Here is a 9,762-nt window from a genome sequence, read left to right on the forward strand (position 1 = left end):
TGTGTGCGTAGTGTGTGAATACTGTGTGCGTAGTGTGTCAATACTGTGTGCGTAGTGTGTGAATACTGTGTGCGTAGTGTGTGAATACTGTGTGCGCAGTGTGTGATACTGTGTGCGTATGTGTGAATACTGTGTGCAGTGTGTGAATACTGTGCGTAGTGTGTGAATACTGTGTGCGCAGTGTGTGAATACTGTGTGCGCAGTGTGTGAATACCGTGTGCGTAGTGTGTGAATACGTGTGCGTAGTGTGTGAATACTGTGTGCGTAGTGTGTGAATACTGTGTGCGTAGTGTGTGAATACTGTGCGTAGTGTGTGAATACTGTGCGTAGTGTGTGAATACTGTGTGCGTAGTGTGTCAATACTGTGTGCGCAGTGTGTGAATACTGTGTGCGTAGTGTGTCAATACTGTGTGCGTAGTGTGTGAATACTGTGTGCGTAGTGTGTGAATACTGTGTGCGCAGTGTGTGAATACTGTGTGCGTAGTGTGTCAATACTGTGTGCGTAGTGTGTGAATACTGTGTGCGCAGTGTGTGAATACTGTGTGCGTAGTGTGTGAATACTGTGTGCGCAGTGTGTGAATACTGTGTGCGTATGTGTAAGAATACTGTGTGCGCAGTGTGTGAATACTGTGTGCGTAGTGTGTCAATACTGTGTGCGTAGTGTGTGAATACTGTGTGCGTAGTGTGTCAATACTGTGTGCGTAGTGTGTGAATACTGTGGTGCGTAGTGTGTGAATACTGTGTGCGTGTGTGTGAATACTGTGTGCTTAGTGTGTGAATACTGTGTGCGCAGTGTGTGAATACTGTGTGCGTGGTGTGTGAATACTGTGTGCGTTAGTGTGTGAATACTGTGTGCGTAGTGTGTGAATACTGTGTGCGTAGTGTGTGAATACTGTGTGCGTAGTGTGTGAATACTGTGTGCGTAGTGTGTGAATACTGTGTGCGCAGTGTGTGAATACTGTGTGCGTAGTGTGTCAATACTGTGTGCGTAGTGTGTGAATACTGTGTGCGTAGTGTGTGCAATACTGTGTGCGTAGTGTGTGAATACTGTGTCAGTGTGTGAATACTGTGTGTGCAGTGTGTGAATACTGTGTGTGCTAGTGTGTGAATACTGGTGTGTAGTGTGCGTAGTGTGTGAATACTGTGTGCGTAGTGTGTGAGTACTGTGTGTGTAGTGTGTGAATACTGTGTGTGTAGTGTGTGAATACTGTGTGCGTAGTGTGCGAGTAGTGTGTGCGTAGTGTGTGAATACTGTGTGCGTAGTGTGTGAATACTGTGTGCCGCAGTGTGTGAATACTGTGTGCGCAGTGTGTGAATACTGTGTGTGTAGTGTGTGGGTATGTGTGTGGGTAGTGTGTGGAGGGTGGCGTTTGTGCACAGACTGCCCTATATGACATCATACAACAGTCTGGACCACTGGACGGGTTCCGTAGTATTGGAAGGATGCCCTGGTGGTCCCCCTCTTTAAGAAGGGGGACCGCACAGACTGCAACAACTACAGGGGCATCTCACTCCTCAGTGTGCCGGAAAGGTCCTGGCAAGGATTATTCAACATCGCCTTGCTAGGCACGCTGAGGAGAGGCTTGTGGAACCCCAATGCGGTTTCAGGAAAGGGCGGTCCTGCACAGATGCCATATTTTCTGTCCGTCTGCTACAGCAGAGGTGTAGGGAATTCCAACAAGACCTACATCTCTGCTTTATTGACCTGGTCAAGGCCTATGATACCATCAGTAGGCCTGGACTCTGGGTTGTTCTTCGTGCTTTCGGAGTCCCTGACCCTCTGCTCACGATCATTAAGGACCTTCATGATGGTGAGCGGGCCCGGGTAAAACTACGTGGCCGGGAGTCGGAGCCTTTCCCTGTACTGTACACCTTGGGGTGCGACAAGGATGTCCTCTGGCTCCCACATTATTTAACATATATTTCGACTGCGTAGTTTGTGAAGCCTTCAATAGCTGTACCGGGGGAATTTCCATTTGGTACAGATATAATGGGAGGCTGATCGACGCCCGGGTGCGATCAAGGGATGGCTCCCTATTGGTCAACCACGTTATGTATGCCGATGATTTGGTAATAGCTGCTCATTCAGAAGAGGAGTTGGAGACGCTGCTGCTGAGACTGGAGCGTGCCACTAAGAGGTGGGGCCTTACCATTAGCCCCACCAAAACTAAGCACCTGCCTGGGTATTTTGTACCATCGGACACTCCACCCCCACAACTCCCAATCAGTGATGGGGCAGTTGTGGAGAGAGTGGAGAGTTTCCCATACCTGGGCAGTGTGCTCATGACCGGCTCCAGTTTATTAGCAGAGGTCTCACTCCGAATCAGTCGCGCGGCAATATATTTTCATCGGTTGCGTAACGCTGTGTGGAAGCTACCTGGTCTGTCGCTCCGCACGAAGCTTCAGGTCTTCTCGGCCACGGTCATTCCCTCCCTTCTCTACGCTTGCGAAACGTGGACCCCCCTAATGGAGCATCTTCGCCGGTTGGAAACATTTAGGCTGGCCTGCATACGATCCATCCTGGGTTTCACCAGGCTGGATTGTGTGAGGAGCTCACAGGCAAGGCTGCGTTGGCTGGGTCATGTAACCTGCATGCCCAGTCACCGCATGCCTAAACAGCTTTTGTTCGTCCGGATTGAGGGGACTAAACGGGCGCGGCACGGGCTAGAGAAGAGATGGAGTGATGTGGTACAGGAGGACGTGGAGCTGAGTGGACTTGCCGATGACTGGTACCAGCGGTGTCAAGATCGGCCTCTGTGGAGGAGGCTCGTGAAGGACGCTACTGGGCAGTTGGAGGCAGTCGCCCTCCAACAACGGAGGGCGGAGGAGCGACGCTCACAACAACGAGCGGAGCGCCGGGTGGCTAAAGCACAGCAAGTTGGCACAGTAGAGAGCACAGGTGGTGCATCTGCATCAGCCAGTCATCTCAGTCAGTCGACCCGTGGCACTTGGGTCTGCCCCGTGACCTCCTGCCAGGGGGCGTTCTACACTTCACGTGGCCTCAAGGTGCACTTGGCCTGGCACAAGCGTCGTGGTGACGTCACCGCCACTTAGTGGCGAATGGCGGTTGTTGTTGTTGTAGTGTGTGTAGTGTAGTGTGTGAGTAATGTGTGTGTAGTGTGTGTGTAGTGTAGTGTGTGAGTAATGTGTGTGTGTAGTGTGTGTGTAGTGTGCGAGTAATGTGTTTGTAGTGTGTGTGTAGTGTAGTGTGTGAGTAATGTGTGTGTGTAGTGTGTGTAGTGTAGTGTGTAGTGTGTGAGTAGTGTGTGAGTAATGTGTGTGTGTAGTGTGTGTGTAGTGTAGTGTGTGTGTCGTGTAGTGTGTGAGTAATGTGTGTATGTAGTGTAGTGTGTGAGTAATGTGTGTGTGTAGTGTGTGTGTGTGTGTAGTGTGTGTGGTGTGTAGTGTGTGTGAGTAGTGTAGTGTGTGTGTAGTGTAGTGTGTGTGTAGTGTGTGTGTAGTGTGTGTGTAGTGTGTGAGTAATGTGTGTGTGTAGTGTGTGTGTAGTGTAGTGTGTGAGTAATGTGTGTGTGTAGTGTGTGAGTAGTGTGTGTAGTGTAGTGTGTGAGTAATGTGTGTAGTGTAGTGTGTGAGTAATGTGTGTAGTGTAGTGTGTGAGTAATGTGTGTAGTGTAGTGTGTGAGTAATGTGTGTAGTGTGTATGTGTGGTGTAGTGTGCTGGTGTGTAGTGTGTGTGGCAGTAATGTGTGTAGTGTAGTGTGTGAGTAATGTGTGTAGTGTAGTGTGTGAGTAATGTGTGTAGTGTGTATGTTGTGTGTGTAGTGTGTATGGTGTGTAGTGTAGTGTGTGAGTAATGTGTGTAGTGTAGTGTGTGAGTAATGTGTGTAGTGTAGTGTGTGAGTAATGTGTGTAGGGTGTATGTTGTGTGTGTAGTGTGTATGGTGTGTAGTGTAGTGTGTTGTGTGTAGTGTTGTGAAGTAATGTGTGTAGTGTAGGTGTGGTTGTAGTGTGTTGTGTAGTGTGTCGTGTAGGTGTGAGTATGTGTGTGTAGTGTGTAAGTAACTGTGTTTAGTGTGTGTGTATGTAGTGTGTAGTGTAGGGTTAGTGTGTATGTTAGTGTGTGTGTATGGTGTGTGGTGTGTAGGTATGTTGATGTGTAGGGTGTGTACGTGTTGGTGTGTGGTAGTGTGTGTGTATGGTGTGTGTGGTAGTGTGTGTGTAGTGTGTGTGTAGTGAGTAATGTGTGTAGTGTGTGTGTATGTGTGGGTGTAGTGTGTGTAGTGTGTGTAGTGTGTGTGTAGTGTAGTGAGTAATGTGTGTAGTGTAGTGTGTGTTGTGTGTATGTCGTGTGTGCAAGTGGCGGGCAGTCGTAGGCCGTGTTCAAGTCAGCGACGCGGACACGAACCTTCACTTGGCTGCTCGCGTTCCCGCTCGGAAGGTTGACGGCCAAGGAAGAAGTTGTAACGCTGCTGCTGCTGTTGTTGTAATAATAAAGTTGTTGTTGTTGTTGTTGTGATGTTAACGCCGCCGCAGCTGCGATGTTCGCGGGGTAACGAACTCGGCAATTTTAAAAGTGAGGGACGCGCGGAGGCTGTCGGGAAATCGCGTGACGTTGCAACGTCTCTTTAGTTCCTTCTGTCTGTTACAACACCCCTCCCCCCCTCCCCCGGGATACAGAGGTCGCTGTTTTCACAACTCACACAGCCACCAAAGACAAAGATCCCCCCGTGTTTGTTGTAGCTTGTGGAGGACTTTTGGGGCAAGTGCTGTTCAGCGAGCAGAGCCTCTTGAATGCCGGAACGGCACACGCCCGGCTGTCTTTGTCTCCCCGAGTAAACCGTATTTATTTCAAACCTATCACAACATTGTACCACTAAAATAAAATGCAAAGACAATTTAACAAAAAATGTTTAAGTAGCGGCGATGGTTTGAGGCTGAGTCGACCTAGGGGAGGTCCAGGACCAGTTCGGATAATCGTCACTCGTGTGTGTTGACCGTGTGCGAGAATCGAACTCGACGCCGCTAACCGCTGCGCCACCGCTCCCCTCGTCTCCGAAACAGAGGTCGCTGTTTTCACACAGCCTCGGGTCACTTGAGCATCATGGCACCGAGACAGAGGTTACCGCCACGAGTTGCTTCTGTCTATTTTAAAGCAAGAGGTCGCTGTTTTCACACAGCCTCGTGTCACTTGAGCATCATGGAACCGAGACAGAGGTTACCGCCACGAGTTGCTTCTGTCTGTTATAAAGACACAACCTCGGGTCATGGCGAAGTCCCCTTCCTGTCACCAAGACAGAGGTTACCGCTAGGAGTTGTTTCTGTCTATTATGAAGACAGAGGTCGCTGTTTTTACACAGCCTCGGGTCATGGCGAAGTCCTCTTCCTGTCACCGAGACAGAGGCTACCGCCACGAGTTGCTTCTGTCTGTTACAAAGACAGAGGTCGCTGTCACGTAGATAGAAATAAAAATAACCTATCTGCCCTTTTGTTATTTTTTCTAACTACATGACTTTACCGAAATAAACAAATAGTATACACTATATAATTTACGTACAATATTTTGGTGGGCGGTTTTATTTATTCGTGTTCTGCATTTCATTGCACCCTGTATAATTCGTGTTAGAAGTGTACTGCTGTAGACTCGTGTTGAGTACAGTAAACATTGTTTTTAAATCCTTTATATTAAGTTCGCATGCTTGCTTGCTTGCTTAGGACCGTGCAAATCTTTCGGTCGTTTTTAACCCACTTCCCGTGATCCAATCGAGCTGACATTTTGCACACAGACTCGTTGTGCGTGACAATTTATTTTCGTGAAAAAAAATCCTAAATTTTACACTTTTTAGGAAAAAATAAATTATATTTATTTTTCGATTTAAAGCTTTCGTGACTGCAGGGATTCATCTTCTTGGTTCTTTCGGTAAAGTCACGTAGAAGGGAAGTAATAGAAGTAATAAAATTATTTTATTACTTCCCTTCTACGTGACTTTACCGAAAGAACCAAGAAGATAAATTATATTTAATTACCAATTGCTTAATGGTGGCAGGCAATCATCTGACCCATAGGTGGCAGCCATCTCAAGCCAGAGGACGAGAGGACTCTAGCCGCCACGCATATAAAGGATTTATAGCGAAAAACTTTGTTTTTACGGGTTAATTTTTTTGCAATTTAATGTATACAGATGTAGTAGCGGCATCGTTGAGCGCTGTGTGCGATTGCCACGACTTACAGGCTGTAATAACGGCCTCGGGTCAACAGGGGGCAGAAGGGAGGCTGATGGAGATTAGTGAGGCCATTGGGCAAAAGGTCACCCCCAGGGTAGCTCTGGTTCAGGGGCACTGACCCCTGACCCCAATAGGGGGGGGGGGCTGGGGGATGACGTCACACTCCAGGCCCCTCTAGACGGTTCCAGAAGAGAGGAGTGGCTTGGGGGGAGTGAGCCGGGATCGGGTATAAAAGCCGGACCCCTGAATGGGACGGGCAGTTGTCGACCGAGAGTAGAGGGGGAATGGGATTCAGTTTCATTTCAGTTTCATTTATTAGGTATAGCCATGTGAGCCATTCGGCTCTTGAATCGGGTGCAATCGCAACAAACAAAAAACAAAAACATGAACAGGAAAACATCTTAAAGTGACTATGTGCAAACAGAAAATCCAAGAAAAGACAGCAAAATATTGCAGATAAAGCACCGTACACCAACGCTGTGTGCAAAAATCCCAGTGGGATGCAAGTCAAACAACAACAACCACAAGACAACTTAGATTAAGGCCATCAGTCTAACTCTGTACTACAACAAACAAACATGGCCAATTTAACACGTAGGCTTTCGCGACCAATATTATTCATAATCAACGTTTTTGGGGTTTAGATCGCGTTTCACGCTTCAACACACCGGTGGGCTAAAGCAGTGAACTATTTGTCTTTTGTCAACGTGACACTTTTTTGCTGATTGGCCGTGTCGGGTGGTGGAGGGTTACGACACATTTATAAATAACGCGATCTAAACCCAAAAACGTTGCTTATGAAAAACATGGGCAAACCAATAAACGTTTCGAAAATCACTCGAAGATGAAGAGGGTGCCCTGAAGACAAAATAGGCAGAGCCGGACCCAATGACCTTGGCTGGGTCGGGTCAGGTAGCCTCCCTAGACCCCGATAGCAGAGGACTCTACAGAGATTAGTCCCGAATGTTTCGGGCACGCCAGTGAGGAGGATACACCTTCCTAGTGTAGTGGGTCGAAGGGGCTGTACCCCTCTGTGTTCTGTATCGCTATTGGAAAATAAACGTGTTGCCTCCAATCAAGGCCGTAGCCATGGAGTCAACATTGGGGGGGACCAAATCTTCCAGGTTGTCTGGGGGGTCCCAACCCAGAATAAGTATAACCCGTAAAAACAAAGTTTTTCACTATAAATCCTTTATATGCGTGGCGGCTAGAGTCCTCTCGTCCTCTGGCTTGAGATGGCTGCCACCTATGGGTCAGATGATTGTCTGCCAGTATTAAGCAATTGGTAATTAAATATTTAATTTGTTTTCCCTCAACAGTGTAAAATTTTGGAAAAAAAAATTTCACGAACATTAATTGTCTCGCACAACGAGTCTGTGTGGAAAATGTCAGCTCGATTGGATCACGGGAAGTGGGTTAAAAAACGACCGAAAAATTTGCACGGTCGTAAGCAAGCAAGCAAGCACGCAAGCAAGCAAGCACGCAAGCAAGCAAGCAAGCGAACTTAATATAAAGGATTTAAAAAATCTCAATTTGAAAACTCATTTCCTGCATAAAATATTTTAAAAAATTCACTAACACATGGGATGGACTTTTTATTTATTTTTTACAATAATGTCTAATAGTGTATTGTATTACATTGCTCTGTTTGTACTTTTTTACCATTTCTTGTTTCATTGTATGTAATGGCAGAGGTTAGGGATTGATAAAGTACAACCATAACCACAATCATATAAACAGAAATCTATGCATTGATTTATATGAAGACAAGTCCAGATATTGTGGCCAATGTTTAGCAAATTGTTGTTTTTATTTACATAGCAAAGCAATTATTTGTTTTCATAGCAATATATTTATATTAGTGGGACATTTTGAGCATATTTGAATATTTGAATATATATTATAATTATGGCCCTCTAATTTGTACCCACTACGCATACATGAAACGTTGTGGATACGTCTCGGACAGCGTTCTTCATTGCAAGGCCCCACGGCCTCTTGAGGCCACCATCAACGTGCTGCTGTCCAAACCCCAAAATTGTTTCAAGTGGTATGGCGACCCTCACAAATGATGTCTTCTTTTTCGATTTAAAGCTTTCGTGACTGCAGGGAATCATCTTCTTGGTTCTTTCGGTAAAGTCACGTAGAAGGAAAATAATAAAATAATAAAAATAAAACATAATAAAATAATTCTCACGACGTTTCGGCCACAACGCAAGCAGCCGTCGAGACCTGTTCTCCACCTGAAGACGGCTGCTTGCGTTGTGGCCAAAACGTCGTGAGAATTATTTTATTATGTTTTATTTGTATTATTTTATTATTTTCCTTCTACGTGACTTTACCGAAAGAACCAAGATGATGTCTTCTTATTGGCGAGTTTCCCCCCTCCCACCACCTACTGAAATTTAGTGAATAAACAGGAGTCGAAGATGAAGTTGCGCACGTGAACACAGCACTCGCCTTCCACGTCCACCTCCTTTGAAAAAGCGATGCCCATGTCACGATCCTGCTCCTGCCTCGATATCCTCCTCCACATAGCACATTCCTGCGGAGGTAGCTGGTAGGAACGTTGGGTTGCTCGGTCAATGGCCTGCAGGGTCAACGGCGGCGTGGTGTATTCCGCAAATATGCCCGACTGAGGGTGGGCACAAGCCGGCGTGAGTAGGTTAAACGTTGAGTTTTATAAGGGCACCACGGGGTGACCAGCCCCTCCCCACCCAGCCCCACCCTCCCCTCCCAGCCCCACCCTCCCCTCCCCACCCAGCCCCTCCCTCCCCACCCAGCCCCTCCCTCCCCACCCAGCCCCTCCCTGCACGGCGGACGGACACAATAATCCCCTGTGGGCTGGTGTAACCAGGAGGTTCATACCAGTATTATTTTCTTTATGTCGCTGCACCATTACTCAACATCCACCCATAACCCAGCCTCTTGACACAGATATCGCCCGAAGGCCCTGGAGCTATCTTACCAAGTAAGGCCCACCCGAACTATGTAGTTCTTTTCAGAAGTGACCTGGGCCACAAATAATAACTCAACGAAGTGGCTTACCACGTGGAAATTTATAGCAGCCAAATACTCTTAAACGCACGTTGGTAAATGGAGAAAAATCCACGTGATCACGGGGAGAACATGCAAAGTCCAAATACACAGACGTCAGGCATGGGATGGAACCCACGACCTCCTGTACACCAGGCAAGGCAGTTAACATACATTGAGTCCCCGTATGTCTGTTACAACTTTGACAAAAAGTCACTGTCAATTTAACAGGTAGGCTTTCGTGACAAATATTATTCATAATATAGGTTTTTTGGGTCAGATCGCATTATTTATAAATGTGTCGTAACCCTCCACCACCCGACACGGCTTAATAGTAAAAAATGGTCACGTTTTTCAAAGGACAAAATAATTCACTTCCTTAGCCCACCGGTGTGCTGAAGAGAGAATCAACAGCATTTTTGACCGATGAAGCCGATTGTAATAATCAGCGAAACGTCGTACTACTCAAATTTAAAATGCTGTTGATGCTCTCTTCAGCACACCGGTGGGCTAAAGAAGTGAATAATTTTGTCCTTTGAAAAA

Source organism: Lethenteron reissneri, unplaced genomic scaffold (assembly GCF_015708825.2).
Source record: "Lethenteron reissneri isolate LAM-NWPU_2019-01 unplaced genomic scaffold, ASM1570882v1 scaffold_1638, whole genome shotgun sequence".
NCBI lineage: Eukaryota > Metazoa > Chordata > Hyperoartia > Petromyzontiformes > Petromyzontidae > Lethenteron > Lethenteron reissneri.